At 35.0% G+C, this 20,217-nt stretch overlaps 1 pseudogene; it reads right to left on the bottom strand.

The window, feature by feature from the left end:
- Positions 1-476: 476 nt before the first annotated feature.
- On the bottom strand, positions 477-16,998 carry LOC104226380 (serpin-ZX-like; annotated as a pseudogene).
- Between the last annotated feature and the right edge of the window lie 3,219 nt (positions 16,999-20,217).

Genomic DNA, 20,217 nt, shown 5'->3' on the forward strand with positions numbered 1-20,217 from the left:
CACCTTTGTTCTTATACAACAGAACCATTGTACTCCACCCCCACTCTTCAGGCATCCTATTAGAATTACTAACCATTGTAGCTCTGATTTTGCATTTTTTTTCTCAATGGAAAAAATTTCCAACTAGAAGAGGTTTCTATATCAATTATGATTTTATTTTTATTTGTTTTTCGATGTGTTTTTCCTATTATGCAATAGTATATGTTTTATGTACATTCTTATTCGTTGAATAAACATTAATCTCATCCCTCAAACGGAAGTTTTTCAGTTCATTTTGCCGAATTAACTTGTATACAGCGCATAACATGACAAATACTCATATATTAAGTATAACAAGTGACGAAATTAAAGAACTTGAAGTTGAACTATAAACAAACTGAGACACAACTTCTGTCATTACCATATATTGAAAGCACAACTAAAAATAAACGTAACATCGATATAACTAGCTAAAATTGATTAAGTGGATTTAACATCGATGCAACTAACTAAAATTGATTAAGAGGATTCAACACAGTCCCTATGAACAAAACAACACAAGTAGCATCATCTTTCACCAGGAACAAGAAGGGATGATCAGCAACAAAATCTATCTGCTCCTCTTTAATCATCACACCTGAGCACCCAATCACCATTGTAGCGGCAGTAACTGCCGCAGCTTCTGTACCTTCCTCATTGACTTCAATAAACGACTTGTGAAAAACTTTTGTTACAAACAGAGGGCCATTATCGTCCACTATCTCAGCGAGACCATTGCCATAGAAAGGATGTGTGAGGCCAAGTCCTGTTAGAACCTCTGTAGCTTCAAACCCAAAAGTTATTTTGAATTTGGGGATAAGAAACTTACGCACTATAACTTTTTCTAATGGAATATGTCGATTTAAGAATCCAGGTTCTGAACTGATTTTCTCCAGTAAAGCAGGTAATCCGTCGCGGGCATTTGGGAGGTATATGTACATGTGAGACAGCGCTTGTCGTCGCCTTGTTTATAAGGACGTTTTAGCACTTTAAAACCATTAAAGGCCTTAAACGTATTGCCATTTTCGGCTGGTCATGAAAGGTGCTTGAACTGATTCTCCATTGAGGAGATGAAACTCATCATCTTTTGTATCTGAAGCATTTAACTTCTCATTCCATATTCCTTTGAAATATAATGCATTGGCTAAGATGAGAACTGTATCGCTTTTGACTGAATCTTGAGGAAGAATCTCATTGATTAGACCATTTGTTTCCTCTTTAGCCCACTTATTGACTTCATTACGAACCTCTTCACTCTTCAGCCTTAATAAAATCAGAGAACATAAAATCAGCAGGCTAATATAGTTGAAATTAAAAGAAAAAAATATTCTATATGCACATTATTAAAAGAAAAAAATATTCTATATGCACATTATAGAAGCTGTTGTTGAAAATTGTCAGTAGCATATATGAGAAAGCAACAGACAATGAAAGTACTTAATTGACTCAAGTAATATATCAAGAGTCCATTACTTAAATGGTCACTCAATATATATATATATATATATATATATATATTAAATCAAAAAAGTTACCATATAAAATTGCATTGTGGTTAAACCAAGTGGCAAGCTAATAAATGCAAATAGTATATGGTAACTTTATTGATAGTTTCTATAGCAATTTTCAAGTGTAACAAAAAGTATATTTAAAAAAAAAATGGTATGACATGAAATATTTTTTTTAAAATATAAACAAATTATTTCAAAATGGATTTTTTTAATATAATGTAATTTTAAAAATAAATGGATAAGATATTTTTGAATTTTGTAGAGTTTTTAAATTATTATAATAGAAGTCATATCACAGATAAAATCAAGAAACCGAAATCTTATAGAATATTTATATAAATATCTGGTCAGATTTATTGTTTACGTTTTATAGCTAATATTCATAGATGATATACTGGCAACACACTATTATATATCGATTACATATAATTACACAATCTTTCAAAATTTTAATTTAAGTGGTAAGGCGAGCACATATTTAGATTGATTAGATAAAGCCAAAAGAAAAATATGGAAGAATTTCAACTAAAGACTAAAAATATAAATAAAGTTCTTATGTAGACAATTTCTATTTAAACTAATCCTTTTATAGAGAAATAAATTAATTTTTTGTAAAAAAAAAAGACATAAAAATAAGATAAAAGAAAATAAATATGAAAAATCTAAAAACCAAAAATAAGAGATGACAACGAATTTCTTCTTCTGCTTCATCCATGTTAAGTATAAAAAATTTGGAAGTTGATATCATCGATTTAATAATATTTTTTTCACTCAAATACATAGATTATAAGACAATGATATCTTTGAATATTTTTTTAATTTACATTGTGTGTCATTTTTAAAATCACTATTACCAACAAACTGATATGATATCTGAATTTGAATATAAATGCAATTTGAGTAATTTGCATTGAGGTTAAGCCAAGTATGGTGTCGATAAAAAACTACTTGACAATTTCAAGACAATATATGAAATATTATATAATAACAGTCAACTAATTTAACATTTAATGATTCAAAGAACAAAAAATTTGTACATATATATAGGCGGAGGCAGATGTAGAGTGTTGACAATAGTTTCAATTGTACCCATAACTTTTCATGCTCAACAAAAATTTATATTTGAACAATTCTTAAAATTATAAAAACAGTAGATATGAACCTATAACTCTAAAAATATAATGAATTCAATGCTAAAACCTTAAAAATTGAATCCATAAAGTATAAATCCTAGATCCACCTCTGTATATAAGGTATTCCAAATTCAAAATCTGTGGCTAGAGATATCGATAAACTCAAAATGACGTCATATAGAAATAAAATTTCACCGGCTAAAGAATCATTTAAATTCTTAGATAGCCGACTAAAGCGAATTTTAAATTAAGAATAATATCTTCACTTGCATCATTATAAAGATAATAATTATTGATATATAAAGCTTTAGAAATTGAAACGTCAAAATAGAAATATTTTTTGAAAGATAACAACATACTAAATAAGAGTTCAAGTCGTAGTAAAAGAGTCATATCGTAACCAAAGAATCGTTCATATTGTGTCAACCTTTGTGCTTTGACATAAATACGAGTTATTATTTCACTTTTTGGCTATGTTTAAGTTCCAATGACACCAATATGGTACAAAAATAAAATTATCACTACGAGATTTGAGAAAATGTTAGTCTTTTTTCATGTATTATTTCGTAATTGATATCTAACGATTATCTAGAAGGTTTAAATTTTAAGGTTATTTACATATCATTCAAATAACTCAGATATTTAATATGGTTAATGTCAAATATCAAAATGTAGCCATACTGGAAAAAACAAATTACTGGCTAAACAATTTTTTAAATTTTAGACAGCCGACTAAAATGAATTTTGAATTAAGGATAACATTTTCACTTACATTATTATAAAATAAATTATTATTTAAAAATAATGTTTTAGAAACTGAAATTTTAAAATAGAAATAATTTTTGAAAGATATCAACTCACAAAATAAGAGTTCATACATGTATTAGTAAAAAAGTCAAGTCGTATCCAAAGAGTCCTTCATAGTCTCAACTATTGATTGTTTTGTCATAAATATGAGTTATTATTTTGCTTCCCGCCTAATTTTAGGATCCAATGACACCGGTGAGAATGATATCAAAAAAGAAAAATAGAATTATATATAGGAAATTTGAGAAATGGTTAATCTTTTTCATGTAGTGTTTCTTAATTAAGATCCAATGACTATCTATATCTAATAGAGAAAGTTTAATTTTTAAAATTATTTACATATAATTTAAATAACTCAAATATATTACATGATTAGTGTCCGCGCATTCGCGCGGGTGATAATACTAGTTATCTCCTAAAGTCACTTTTCTTTCATTTGTAACAACAAAGTCACTGAACTATGCCTATTGCACTCAGAAGGTCACTCAACTAGATTTTTCAAATTTTGGAGTGTCAAATACCTATTTTACCCTCTAAATTATAAATATTTATCTTCATTTTATTTTTTTTAACTTTTAATATTATGGGTTTTCCCTTTTTAATTTACATTATAGACTTACCTATAGAATAAATAAATATTATTTATAAATTAAAAAAAATAAAAATTATTTAAGTATATATAATGCCAGAATAACAAAATAATGAGCATAGTAAAAAATATTAATTAGAATAATTTATTAGTAATAATAATTTTAGTATTAACAACAAAAATTCAAAAAGTTATTTACACAATTCAGAATGAAAAAAAATAAAGGTTGTCAAATATATATTCCATGCACGTAATATAAAAATAATTATTTCTTTACGTGCGTGAACTATATATTTTACAACCTTTATTTTCTTTCATTCTGAATGGTGTAAATAAATTTTTGAATTTTTGTTGTTAATACTAAAAAGTTTTTAAAAAAATATAAAGAAGATAAATGTTTATAATTTAGAGGGTAAAATAGATATTTGACAATCCAAAATTTGAAAAATCTAGTTGAGTGACCTTCTGAGTGCAATAGGCATAGTTCAATGACTTTATTGTTACAAACAAAAGAAAAGTGACTTTAGGAGATAATTTGGGATAATTGAATGACCATTTGAGTAATTGACTCAATATATCAAATACACGAGACACTTTAAATAGAAGAAGACTAATAACTGAAGATGTCCATGCCTCCTAAATAGAAGAGGAAATTAACTAACTTGACCATAAACTCCACTAGCAGATGTAGCCTAAAGACTAGGAAACTACTAATTTTACTGTGGCCTACATTACATCAGTAAATAATTAACATGTTAACAAATGAGCTAACCGACCTACAAAGCCAAATTGCCAACAGTTGTAGCTTGTTTTGATTGTTGTTACATGTCGTTTCATAATGTATCGTATTGTATTGTATTGTTTGATGAATATAATATTTGAATAGATTGTATTGTTTGTTGTCGTTTCATGATGTCACGTACCAACAATATGAAGAATAAACTTGTGATATTACTAAGAAAAAATAGGATACGAAATAGAACTATTATATAAAAGAGTAGGGTAAAGGATAAAATATGATTATTTAATAATAAGAAAGGGTAAGATGAGAGAAAAAAATAAGGTAAACGATGTCACCACACCGAATTCTTCGTTGCATAAAGTGGCATTTTCGTCGTTACGTAACAACGGATTTAACGATATGACACAATAAAATTTAAGTAACAATCAAAACAAATATTGTATTTAAAGTAAAAATATGATATAATACAATAGGTAACAAGTAAAAACCATCAAAACAAGTTGTTAGGTGGTGATGTGATTACATAAATAATTTATTGCAATAAATAAAACATACCTTGTTCTGAAAATCAACAGGATTGGAAGCAGCCTTATAAACATTGTCCATAATCTGTTTGAAAGAATGTTTAAAAGACAGAGATTGGTCAATCCAAGCCCCATTAGCAACAGACAAACGAGGACCACCCATGGGGCTGCCATCGACAAGGGAATTAGAGACGATCCAAGAATAAAGAGAATTCACTTCTTCAATGGAGTTGAGCTTGAGGAAAGAAAGAAACTGGTACAATGTTGTATTGGGAAAAAACTGAGTCTGAATATTAAAAATGACGTGTCATGACACGTGGACTGGTCAAAAGGTTAAAACGCAATAAATAGCCAAGAGGCACGGGCGACAACAGATAGGGGAAAAAGAAAGCAACATAGGTGTGGATCGTTACTAAAATAGGTACGAGTCTCGTACCTATTCGAGTCGTTTAAAGATCAAAGATCAGAAGAAGTTGAAGATACGAATCTGATGACGTAAAAGAGTCTAAATACAACATTAAATGTCAAATACGTTAGAGAATCTGAATTAAATAGAAATGATTGTGTAACGTTTCTTTTAAATATCATTTATTGCTCATAATTGCCTCATTAAGACAAAGACATTATATCTTCTCCTAGAATCAACTATAAAAGGGGAAAGGCTCAACATCTGTAAGGACACGAAATACTATTGAGATCTTACTGAAATACAAAACTATTTACTGCTTTACCATCATTCTCAAAAATATTTTATTTTCGTCTCCTGATTATCAGTAACCCGAATTTCTTTTTAGCTTTGACCAAAGACTCAGATTTTTGGTTAAACAAATTGGTTCCATTACCGGGAATCTGATAATCTTTTCTTTTAAGCTACATCTTGTCCATTGTTATCACCATGTCAAACAACAACACCGACAATAACAGTAATAACACATTGGGCAACCATGAAAATCAAATCCATCAAAATCAAGGTGACGTGGTTCCCTCCCCTCCAGATTCACCACGTCAATCTCGTGAAGGCACTCCTGTTACTGAATCCCGTGCTGATCAACAAGAACAATCTGAACACTTTAAAGGAGGTACAAATGAAGCTTTACAAAAGCTAATTGATGCACAGGTCGGCAAAGCTCTTCAGGATCTAGTTAGTCGATTGTCTGCTGCACCACCCACACCAACTCCTAATAATAATACATTAAAGAATCCCCGTTCTGGTCTTGTTAATTCTGGAAATGGAGGAACCACCAGTGAACCACAGGAAGGGGGACCAGGTAATTCAGATAATTCCTATTTGCAAAATTTAGTACTAACCTTGCAGAAACAGATTAAGGAACAAAATGAGCGTATTGAGAAAATCCCTGGAGTTCCGCCTGTAATAAAAGGAGTTGACATGGACAAATACTCACAACAACCTTGGAAGCCAAGTGCTGCTCCCCTTCCAATTCCGAAAAAGTTCAAAATGCCTGACATCCCGAAATATGATGGTACTACAGACCCACGTGACCACGTGACTGCATTTACAACAGGCGTGAAAGGCAACGACTTGACCAAACAAGAAATTGAATCAGTACTGGTCAAGAAATTTGGAGAAACACTCACCAAGGGTGCATTAACCTGGTATTCTCTTTTATCTGAAAATTCTATAAATTATTTTGCTGAGCTTGCAGATTCTTTTATTAAAGCACATTCGGAAGCACAAAAGGTTGAGAAAAGAATGGAAGATATTTTCAAAATCAAACAAGGGGATTTGGAGTTGCTTAGAGATTTTGTTGATAGATTCCAGCGTGAAAGAATGACTCTACCCCGTGTGCCTGACAACTGGGCTGCAATAGCTTTTGCAAGTAATTTAAATGACAAAAGTTCTGAAGCCACGAGAAGACTCAAAAAGAGCCTTCGAGAATTCCTTGTAACCACGTGGAATGATGTTTACAACAGGTATAGTACGAAGCTGTGAATTGAAGAAGATACCATGCCTAAGTTTCATCATGAAGAAATGGGTGGTTCCAGAAGATCAGAAACAGAAAAAAGATAAGGTAAAAACAGGTACGATCCATATATGGGACCTGCAGGAAAAGACCCACGGTCAAAACAAGATAGCCAACAATATGATCAAAAATCGAGGAACATGGACTCTGGTTCTTCTTCGAAATTCAGAAATGATCGGAACAGACAAGAGTCACGAGATGATGACAGAAGTTTAAAGGCACGGTTCAGCGGATATAACTTTAATGTCACTACCTCCGAGCTCGTGGCTGTTTTGAGAAGCATGGGAGATAAGGTACGGTGGCCAAAAAAGATGCGGTCAAATCCAAATAGATGCAATCCAAATCATTGGTGCGAATTCCACAATGATCACGGGCACAAAACTTCAGAATGTAGATTCTTGCAGAGTGAAGTGGATCATCTATTGAAGCAAGGGTACCTCACTGAGTTATTTAGTGAAAAAGGTAAACAAGCCTATATAAAAAATAGGCAAGAGCCACCAAAGCCTCCTTCACCCAAGAGAACAGTGAATGTGATAAGTGGGGGAGAAGATATTCACGGCATAACCTACATAACCTCCAACAAGGTTTCTAAGGTAACAATTACACACGGGAAACGGGTACGACAGGTTTTAGAAAATGAAAGTATTTCATTCGATGATGCAGATACCGAAGGAGTGATAACTCCACATAATGACGCACTGGTAATATCTTTACTTGTACATGATACTAATGTAAAACGAGTTTTGATTGATCTAGGGAGTTTCGTAAATATTATACTACTAAGGGTATTACGTGAAATGCAAGCTAAAGACAAAATGATACCTAAGGCACACACCTTGTCAGGCTTCAACAATTCAAGTGTGGTAACAAAAGGAGAGGTAATTCTAACAACTTTCCTGCAGGTGTTGTTAAAGAAACTAAATTTCAGGTAGTTGATATGGAAATGACCTACAATATGATCATGAGGAGGCCTTGGATCCATGATATGGATGTTGTTCCATCAACTCTACATCAAGTTATTAAATTTCCATCATCGTGGGGGAATTGTCAAATTCGAGGGGATCAACAAACAACCAGGAGTATCAACGCTGTAACAGATATGAGCACTGTAAACAAAGAAAAATAGCAATTACAGGAAACAGTTGAAGGTGCCAGCAATCAAACCTCAACTGAGCAAGAGAAAACAGATTTAGACTCGAGACCTGATACAATTCAAGAACCGGAGGAGAATGAAAATATCAAAATAACCATCGAAGAACTCGAGGCTGTAATATTATTTGAGCATTGGCCTGAACGGAAAGTTTATGTTGGAGCTAATTTAAACTCAAACATGCGAGGTATGTTAATTGAATTTCTAAAATCTAACGTGGACAGTTTTGCTTAGTCCCATGCTGACATGACAGGGATACCACCGGATGTGTTGACTCACAAATTAAACGAATACCCATCCTTTACACCAATAAAGCAAAAGAAAAGGAAACAAGAGGCTTTCAAAAACCAGGTGATTCAAGATGAGGTCCAAAAGCTATTAAAAATTGGGTCAATCTGCGAGGTAAAGTACCCTAATTGGTTAGCCAACACAGTTGTTGTACCTAAGAAAAATGGTAAGTGGCGAGTATGTGTAGATTATACAGATCTTAATAAAGCTTGTCCAAAAGATTCTTTTCCTCTACCACATATAGATCAATTAATTGATGCAACTGCAGGACATGAACTTTTAAGTTTTTAGATGCATATTCAGGGTACAACCAAATTAAAATGGACCCTAGTGATGAAGAAAAAACTTCTTTCATCACAGACAGGGGGACTTACTGTTATAAAGTAATACCCTTTGGTCTCAAAAATGCTGGGGCAACCTATCAAAGGTTGATCACCAAAATGTTCCAAGAACATTTAGGGAAGACAATAGAGGTATATATAGATGATATGCTCGTCAAAACCCACCAGTCTCATGATCATATTTCTCATCTATCTGTTACATTTGAAATTTTGCGAAAATTTAATATGAAACTCAACCCAGTAAAATGTGCATTTGGAGTTGCATCAGGTAAGTTTTTGGGTTTTCTTGTTTCTAACCGTGGTATTGAGGTAAATCCTTCTCAGATCAAAACAATAGAAGAAATCCCTAATATCCTTACTAATAAAAAGGAAGTTCAAAGATTAACGGGAAGAATTGCAGCTTTGGGGAGATTTATTTCCAAATCCTCAGAAAAGTGTTTTAAGTTTTTCTCTGCACTTAAAAAGCAAGATCATATTGAATGGAATGAAGATTATCAACAAACCCTTAGAAATTTGAAAGCTTATTTGTCAAAACCACCGTTATTGGCAAAACCAAAGGTGGGAGAAAAGCTTCTCATCTATCTGGTTGTATCTGAAGTTGCGGTAAGTGCTGTTTTAGTCCGTGAGGACCAAGGTAAACAATCTCCTATTTATTATGTAAGTAAGTCCTTATTAGATGCTGATACATGATACCCACAGCTAGAAAAGTTAGCATTAGCTTTGATCATGGCATCTAGAAAATTAAGACCTTATTTTCAATGTCATCCCATTATTGTAGTTACTGATTTTCTGCTTCGAAATATTTTGCATAAACACGAACTGTCAGGAAGATTAGCAAAATGGGCTATAGAACTAAGTGAATACGAAATCATTTATCAACCCAGGACCGCTATAAATCTCAAGTACTAGCTGATTTCGTGGCTGATTTTAGTCAGGGGATGCATTTAGAAGCAGAAAAAGAATTATAAGTTTTTAATGGTGCAAACCCGGGGACTTGGGTTTTATTCGCTGATGGTTCATCTAATATAAAAGGAGCAGGTCTAGGTATAGTTCTCATACCACCTACGGGTGAAATTATTAGGCAAGCTATAAAATGTCATTCTATAACTAACAATGAAGCAGAGTACGAAGCTGTAATTGCAGGTTTGGAATTGGCAAGAGAACTCGGCATAACACAAATTATAATCAAGAGTGATTCTCAACTCGTGGTCAATCAAATGCTGGGGACTTATACAGCCAGGGAAACTCGAATGCAAGAATATCTCGAAAAGGTACGGGAACTAATTAAGCAATTCCAAACTTGGAAGGTAATGCAGATCCCAAGAGATGAGAATGTGGAGGCAGATGCTTTAACTAATCTCGCATCTGAAGCTGACGTAGCAAACGACGCAAATGCTTCAGTCATACATTTATTTCATTCCGTTCTCGAACCTGATAAGAATGAGGTAAATTTTAATCATCTAACATGGGATTGGAGAAACGAAATTATTGCTTTTTTACAGCACGGAACCGTGCCTATTGACAAAGGGAAGGCTCATGCGCTTCACAAAAAAGTCGCTTGATATTGTTTTTATCAAGGAAATCTTTATCGAAAGATGTTCGGTGGACCACTAGCACGATGTCTCGGACCCTCTCAAACAGAATATGTGATGAGAGAAGTGCACGAAGGACATTGTGGAAATCACGCAGGGAAAGGTCGTTGGTAAGAACATTGATTCGAGCAGGATATTATTGGCCTAAAATGGAAGAAGAGGCAAACAGTTTCGTGTCCAAATGTGATAAATGTCAAAGATACGGCAATAATATGCACAGACCAGCTGAGTTACTACACCCTGTTATAGCCCCGTGGCCCTTTATGAAATGGGGAATGGATATCGTAGGTCCACTTCCACAAGCAAAAGGTCAGGTAAAGTTTCTACTTGTACTCACAGATTATTTCACTAAATGGGTAGAAGCAGGAGCATTTAAACAGGTACGAGAGAAGGAAGTTAAAGACTTCATATGGCGAAATATAATATGCCGCTTTTGGAGCACCAAAGGAGATCGTGTGTGACAATGGACCACAATTCATAGGATCTCAAATCACAGAATTTCTTCAAAGTTGGCAGATTAAAAGGATAACGTCTACGCCATACCATCCAGTGGGTAATGGACAAGCGGAATCCACTAACAAAGTCATTATCAACAACTTGAAGAAGAGGTTACAAGAGTCAAAAGGTAATTGGCCTGAGGTATTACTTGGAGTATTATGGGCTTATCGTACAACGACAAAAACAAGCACTGGAGAAACACCATTTTCAATAGTTTATGGTGTGGAAGCCTTAATTCCAGTTGAAATAGGTGAACCAAGCACACGGTACGTTCGGGCAACGGAGGAATCTAATAATGAAGAGATGCGGGTCAACCTTGATTTGCTTGAAGGAAAAAGAGAAGCTGCATTGATAAGAATGACAGCACAAAAGCAGGTAATTGAACGATATTACAATAGGAAAGCATGCCTCAGATTTTTCAAAATTGGGGACTTCGTGCTTAAAAAGGTGTTCCAATCTGCAAAGGCTGCTAATTCAGTAAAGCTAAGTCCAACGTGGGAAGGACCATAAAAAATTCGTGACATTGCGGGAAAAAGAGCATACGAGTTGGAGACAATGGACGACAAAGTTTTACCCTCACATTGGAATGCCGTCCATTTAAAGAGGTATTACTTCTGAGAAAGTACCCACGGTCAGGTATCGTCATGTTAATTTTTTTTTTTGAATTATTAATGTTTTACTAACGATTTTAGATGCTAGGCAAAAACCCTAACTCGTTCCAAATGATGAGTTACGACCTGCAAGTCAAAATGGAGTATTCTAAAATTCCCAGCCCAGGGTTACAATTAATCTGATGGAAATACACACGAGTTAGGAAGTCTTCATCTACAATCGCACCTCCGAGTCCCGTATATTTTTCTGTTTCAGGAAAAGGACCAAATTGAAAGAAATAAACAAGTGCTCGATGCTTTCTACTTCACCGCTCAAACACTTGGGGGACTACATATTATACACAGATATGTGTAGAAAAATAGATACGAATATCGAACAAAAGTCGGCCATAAAGAGACAAGTGTTGAGAAAAAGTTACGAAGTCTTCAGCATTCATGAGAACAACAGAGTCATTTCTCAAGCTCATAAACGAAGTCACCTCTCAAACCCTTACTAATATATAAAGATAGGGTCATGACTATGTACTGAAACAGGTTATGAAGAAAAACCTTGTTTATTTTATGTTATGAAAAAAATCTGTTACAAGAAAAACAGTTACGAGAAAGTTATAGATGTATTTTAATACATGTAATAGTCAAAAAACTTGTTAAAGTTCATGAATAAAAACTTGTCAAAGTTGTTTCATACAAAACATGTGTATTCCTATTTCTTTCATCGTATTATAACACCATTATGAAGTTGAGACGTCTTCTTCATTAAGTGTCGATAAAATAAAAGGGTCCTCTTTTATAAACCTCATGTTAATAAGTCATGAGAAGAATCATAAAGCATTTTCAAAGGATAAAAATGCTAAACTATTCTATAAGTCCTAAATAAGTAAGGAAAAGGCAAGAATAGAACACATTGAAGTACTAACAAAACTTCTTAATATAATTAAAAAGACTAAGTAGAAACTTAGTCAATAAAAGTTTATACAAGTGCCCCATTATGATAACTGGGGACTTTCACCAAAAAATCCCTTAAAAACTAAGGGATAAAACCATCATCCAATTGAAGGGGTTAGCACATCAGAAGTTGCAATATTAATTTCACTTTCAGCCACAGGCACGGTGGCAACTTCTGAAGAAGCAGCAACAGGAACGGTTTCAGCTGATCTTGAAATGTTAGGATCAACGAGGGAAGCAAGAGTCACAGAAGCTTCAACTTCCACAGACTGAGTCATAGAAGTTTCACCCTCTGAAGCTGGAATTGCAACATTTTCAACTTCAACTGCCATAGCAACGGCTTCTTCATTTAAGGGTTCTTCAGCCACGAGAGCTTCAATTGACGGAGAGAGAAAGTCAAGTGGTTGTTGGGTTCTCTCAATGGTCTCTAAAACTTTGGCCAACTCTGAGTTTAAATCAAAGTTTTCTTGACTGGCCTCTATTAAAGCATCACGACGAGAGTTTAGAAAAGCCCAACTCACCTCTATGTTAAAATTCTCCTCAAGAAGTTCATACTCCCTTTCCCACATAGCAAGATCATTCTTTAACACTTGATTTTCAGCTAAAGAGGATTCAAAGGATGCTTCAAGGGAGGCATGAGAACTCTCTAAGGTACGTACCTTATCAGAAGAGATTTTTAAATCAGCTTGAGCTTGAGTCAAGCTTTGCACTAACTCCCCTGCATACTCTTCTTTCTTGGCCAAGAGTACCTTAAGTTCTCTGATCTCTTCACTACAATTTGATAGTTGTTCTGAAAATGAACACTCAAGGCGCTCTTTATCTTTCTCAAATTGGCTTGAAGAAGCCTTGGCAACTGCTAGCTCAGAAGTCAGACCTCGCTTTTGTTGCTCCAGGAGATTTCTACTCTCTAGCAATTCTTCTATAGTTCCCTGAGCATTCTCAAACTGCTCTTTTCAATTAGTTGCTTCTAGCTGTGCTCCCCTGGCTATTTCCTCAGCCTCGTGGATAGACTTTTCAGACTCACGGGCTTTCTTTTCTAGAAGGGAAATTCTTCCCATCAATTCTGTACCAATGAGGTTAGCCTGTAGTGACAATTCATAGAAATAAGATTTTTTTTAAAAAAACTTGTTAGTAAGTGAAGGAATAATACCTTCAAAGTAGAATGAACGATGTCATTCATCAAAGTTAAGCAACTATGGCTGTCCATCTTCTTCTTCTCAATATCTCCAATCAAAGGCCTAAGCCAGTCATCTGCTCCACCAGACTTCCTTAAAAGACTGTTGTTAGCAGGAACTTCAAGCGTAACGCTCCTCATAGCCAAGCTTCTGCTACTAGAACTCTCCTCTGCATGTTGAACAGAGGAAGGGGGAGCTATAGAAGGAAGAGTGATAGAAGAAGTGAAAATAACAGGAGTCAAAAGACTCGAAGCAGGTAAGGGAGCAGAAGCAGGTAAAGAAGCAGGAGATGAAGGAATGGGAACAGAGGAAGAAAGAGGAACTTCATCTAAAACTGGACCTAGTTCTCCACTTTCAAAACCACCAACGAAGAGACGATGAATAGATTCGTTGGTGTCCCTCGGAGTGGTTTCATCTTCAGAGGGAATGTGAACAGGTTCAGTAAGAGAGGCACAGACAGGGGTTACTTCAGCTTCATTCTCGGAAACTATGTGTCTCCTGGCTCTTGGTCTAGCTATCAAAGAGGTGTCTTCGTCTTCATCATCCTCAGAATCTTCTTCTACAACTTTTCTCTTTGACAGCCTAGCTTGAGTTCTCTCCACAGAAAGAGAAGTACCATAAGAGGCTCGAAGGGCAGTAGCCACTTCGGTTGTCATTCCTCGAATAGCAAATCCTGACAAAAAGAAGGATTTTTTTTTAAAAAGAAGGACTTGTCATACGAAAAATGATAAAGAGACGCATACCGTGAGTTTTCACTCTCCAACCATGTAAATTGGAAATGGATTTCCACGTTCTCGTCTCCATAGGCACGACTTTCATGATTAAATCTACCCAACAACGGAAATTAGGAACGGGTTCCACATCTCCCATGGTTGCTATAGAAAAGCAAAGAAGGATGAAATTAGAAAAGAAGTTGAAATTCTTAAGAGGTAAGAACGGTAAGTAAAAAAAAGCTTACGTGCAAAGTTCCACTTCTCAGGGAATGGGATATTTGTTTCACCCACCAAATCAACTGTGCATACCGCAACATAACGAGTGTATCACCCGCGGTCCTTGTCATCTTCAGGGCTTACTAAGACCCTTTTACTTCTTGCAGTTAGAGTAAAAACTCCATTGCGAAATAACATAGGGTGGTAAAGATGAATAAGGTGGGGAAAGGAAAAATCAACACCGGCTTTAACAGATAAATACCTCAAATAAGCTACTGTTCTCCATACAAGGGGACTAATTTGTCCCAAACAAATTTTGAAAAAACGACAGAAATCAAGTATGACTGGGTCAATAGCAGGAATAAATCCCAAAGTGAAGGGGTAAGTATAAACAAAAGAAAATCCAATCCTAAAAGAAGATATTCTTTGATTTGGATTAGGGATTACTATACGAAAATCACTTCTCCAGTTGCAATCTTTTCGAACAATAGAAACCAAAGGTTCAGTGATTAAAGAAGGGAAAGTGTCAGCTTTCTCTAAATTGACAACTTGCTCACGAAGAGATTTCCGATCATTCTCAAAAGATAGGTCGTTGGGTACTATTTCCTCAACTAAAGGCTCTTGAAGAAGCTTAGGAAGTTCTTTACCTTTAGAGGAAGATTTCTTAGTGATAGAACCTCTAGAAATAGTACCGGAGCTAGAAGAAGGCATGACAGAACCAGAGGCACCACCACGAACGAATCCTAGGCTACGAAGCCTGCTACCTCTTCCTCTTCTATGTCTTTCAGGGGCATTGGGGAAGCTATCAAGAATTGGGATTCTTTTAGGGTTAGGATTCGGAGATGCCATTGCAGAGAAAAGGATGAACTCAAGGAGAAAGGAGTAGAAATAAAGAGTAAAGGATTTGTTAAGGGTTTATGAAGAAAAGGACAAAGGGAGAAAGGATATATATATGTATATAATAGCAACCGTCAAGCAAAGAAGTGTAATGATGGAAAGCCTATAATAAAGGCAACTATCGCTTCGTGAATATAAGAGATGAATAAACCTTGGAAAAAGGCTGCAGAATTACAAAACCAATCGGAAGGTGACACGTGTGCAGAGCATTAAATAGAAAAGACAACTGGGGCGTCAATACTGTCATAGTATTGATTACAACAAAAAATTCCCTTTTTGTGAAGGTCCACTTCCCAAATATTTAATGAATAAATAAATGGAAAGTGGGGGGACAATCTGTATTGGGAAAAAACTGAGTCCGAATATTGAAGATGACGTGTCATGACACGTGGACTGGTCAAAAGGTCAAAACGCAATAAATAGCCAAGAGGCACGAGCGACAACAGATAGGGGAAAAAGAAAGCAACATAGGTGTGGACCGTTACTAAAATAGGTACGAGTCTCGTACCTATTCGAGTCGTTTAAAGATCAAAGATCAGAAGAAGTTGAAAATACGAATCTGATGACGTAAAAGAGTCTAAATACAACATTAAATGTCAAATACGTTAGAGAATCTGAATTAAATAGAAATGATTGTGTAACGTTTCTTTTAAATATCATTTATTGCTCATAATTGCCTCATTAAGACAAAGACATTATATCTTCTCCTAGAATCAACTATAAAAGGGGAAAGGCTCAACATCTGTAAGGACACGAAATACTATTGAGATCTTACTGAAATACAAAACTATTTACTGCTTTACCATCATTCTCAAAAATATTTTATTTTCGTCTCCTGATTATCAGTAACCCGAATTTCTTTTTAGCTTTGACCAAAGACTCAGATTTTTAGGTAAACAAATGTGGCACCATTGGAGCCAGCAGCAATAAGGCCAAGAACTAATTGAATGGAGAGCGGTGAAAATACCATATTTGTGTTTTTGGACTCGTTGTCTTCTTTAAACTTGCTGAAGAATACGTGTTTAGCAAGAATCAATGAAACATCGCTCTGCTTTTGAATTGAGTTCCACAGATCCATACTACAAACAGATTTGTCCATTAGTAACGGGATCTGGTCGAGTTCATACTGAGAAAATAAGAAGGGAAATCCATGGAGAAGATGGCTATATTTCTGAGGAGTGACAACTTGAGATTGGAGACTCTCGTTATATATAGAGGTTAAGTTGTTAGCCTACGTTTCTGTTCATTTCGTGTTTCTGATTATATAATAGGAGATTTTTTCCTTTTCTCGCCAAGGAAATCTAAGTATAGAACTTACATTAGCATGATTAATTTTTCTTACTCTAATTAAAAGAGTTATGTGTTACTTGCGTTTACCAGACGCAGCCTTGATTAATTGCCGCCTCTAAATTTCCCGACTTAATTGTTTATTCATGGAATAATATTTTTCATGATTTAATTCATGTTATTGCTGTTTTTTCCCCTTTGTACCTCGTAATAGTACTGATTTGTCACGTGTGTTATTGCTGTTTTTTTATGATTTAATTCATGTTATTGGGAGAAAACAGTGTAAACATCATTCAATCTTCATAATCTATCTCTGTACATATCTATATATCTATATATCTATCTATATCTATCTATACTATAATAAAAGCACGCAAGTCATTAACGAAATGTCGTTCGCCTTTTTTGCCCTTTAAATCTAGATTTCACATTGGATACAATTGTAATTTAATTACTTTTCTAATATTTATTTTAAATTAAATAAAGTAAATATTTCCTTATTAACTAGGTAGCTAGGTAAGAACTCCTAATATTTAGGAATTTAAATCGAGTAACAACAACCTACCCAGTATTATCCCACACCGTAGGGTCTGGGGAGGATAGTGTGTATGCAGACTTACCCCTACCTTGTGAGGATAAAGATGTTGTTTCCAATAGACCCTAGGCTCAGGAAACATCAGCACCACATTAACAAAAATATAGACAAGAAGGGACAGTACCAAACAACCATATAAAAGCAGAATAAAAATAACAAGATAGTAAGGTGATCAACAATGAAAGAAAACAACAATTAGTCATAAAAACCTACTACCAACAGAAAGCGAGACTACGTGCCAATACTACTGTTATGAACACTCTAGACTACCTACTCTACTACCCTAATCTTCGACCTCCATACCTTCCTATCAAGGGTCATGTCCTCGATCAACTGAAGTTGCATCATGTCTTGCCTAATCACCTCTCCCCACCTCTTTTTTGGCCTACCTCTAGCTCTCCGCAGGCCCTTCAATATCAACCTCTCACACCTCCTCACTGGGGCATCTGTGCTCCTCCTCCTCACATGTCCAAACCACCTAAGTCACGCTTCACGAATTTTGTCCTCAATAGAGGCCACACCCACCTTGTCGCGAATAACCTCATTTCTGATCCTATCTAACCTGGTGTGTCCGCACATCCATCTCAATATCCTCATCTCTGCTACCTTCATCTTTTGGACATGAGCGATCTTGACTGGCCAACACTCAGCCCCATATAACATCATTGGTCTGACCACCACTCTGTAGAACTTACCCTCAAGTTTCGATGTCACCTTCTTGTCACACAAAACACTGGAAGTGAGTTTCCATTTTATCCATCCAGCTCCAATACGATGTGTGAAATCTTCATCACTCGCCCCATCCCCCATGAATAATAGGCCCAAGGTACTTAAAACTCCCTCTCCTAGGAATGACCTGCGAGTCCAGCCTCACCTCCCCTTCCCCTCCTTGAGTCTCGCCACTGAACTTACACTTCAAGTATTCTGTCTTGGTCCTGCTCAACTTGAAACCTTTAGATTCCAAGGTCTGCCTCCATACCTCTAATTGCTCGTTCATACCGTCTCGCGTCTCGTCAATCAATACTATATCATCTGCAAATAATATGCACCATGACATCTCCCACTGGATGTGGCATGTCAGTACGTCCATCACCAGAGCAAACAAAAAAAGGCTGAGTGCCGACCCCTGATGCAACCCCATCATAATCAGAAAATGATCCGAATCCCCACCTACCGTCCTCACTCGGGTCTTTACTCCATCATATATGTCCTTAATCAACCTAATGTAGGCAACATGTACACCTCTAGCCTCCAAACCTCTCCACAAAACCTCTCTCGGAACTTTATCGTACGCCTTTTCTAAGTCGATGAACATTATATGCAAGTCTTTCTTTCTCTCCCTATACTGCTCCATCAATTTTCTAACAAGGTGGGTGACTTCTGTAGTCGAAGGCCCGGCATAAATTAACTTCCCACAGTGTCTTAATTTAAATAGGACAAGACGGTATACACACATAAACTAAAACACTTACAACGGTAGAATTAACTAAAAGATCACTTTTAAAGTTAATTTTTAATATGAATTTCATAATACTACTTCTAAGATTGTATTACTGTAGTGATTGTGAACGAATCTTAAAAATAAACACTAGACTTAATTTTTAAAGTCTGAGTAAGTCATGAACTCATTCCTGCTCATTAATCATTATGAAGCAAAATTGTTCTAGTTTGAATGAAATTTTCAAAACCTATTTGCTCATCTATAAAAGAGCTTCACGGCTATTTTGTGTAAACGTATAATAAAGCTTTGACTATTTGCATTGTTTACGATAAGGTTTGAGCTTTTCTTGCCTCTCTAATCTTTTTAACATTAACTTATTCTTCATGGGGTGTAAATTGATGTATTGGTAGTTTGGTACTTATTTACTTTGAAGTATTGGATTGCTTGGATGTACTTCTTTAAGCGTATACTTGTATTTGTGTAGATTAGTGGATTTTGTTGGATGGTTTGTCACTATGATGCTTTGATTTTAATTTTAGCTAATAAATTTACCAATTTTTATTATGCAATATTAAATGTATTGACTTCAACTTAAAAGGACATCATGAGTATCGTGTATTTCTTCAAGCTCCTATTCCTAGGGTGTCAAGTGCGATTCACGACAACCAGCTGAAAATAATTGCATGTGATAGTATCCAGTCAACTATAAACTCTTCATTTTGTTTATTACTTTAAGTGACTTTATCAAAGTAATTTTATTTCTTAGCAAATTGAGCAAAAGATAGGGGTTGGAAATATTCGTGGATATTCTAAAGGGGGTTTTGGGGGGGGGGGGGTATAAAGGGTGCTGGAAAATCAAAATTGATGTTTTGGTTAGACATTCTGTTGTGTAGCAGTTAGTCAAATATGTTTTTTCATAATGGTAAAATGTTAGCCTATTAACACTATTAACTCTTAACAATTACCATATCCACTAACTCAACATCTTATTCTATACTAGACAAAATAGTCATTTAATTATTTTCCTAATTCTTTGAACTTAAAAATCAACTAAATTTTATTTAATGATCCTTTCTAATTGAATTAGATAGGAAGTCCTATTATTTAAAACTTTAAATTCTATTTAGATTCTACCACTTCATTGGAAGAAACATATTGAATT

This window comes from Nicotiana sylvestris, chromosome 4 (genome assembly GCF_000393655.2).
Source record: "Nicotiana sylvestris chromosome 4, ASM39365v2, whole genome shotgun sequence".
Taxonomy (NCBI): domain Eukaryota; kingdom Viridiplantae; phylum Streptophyta; class Magnoliopsida; order Solanales; family Solanaceae; genus Nicotiana; species Nicotiana sylvestris.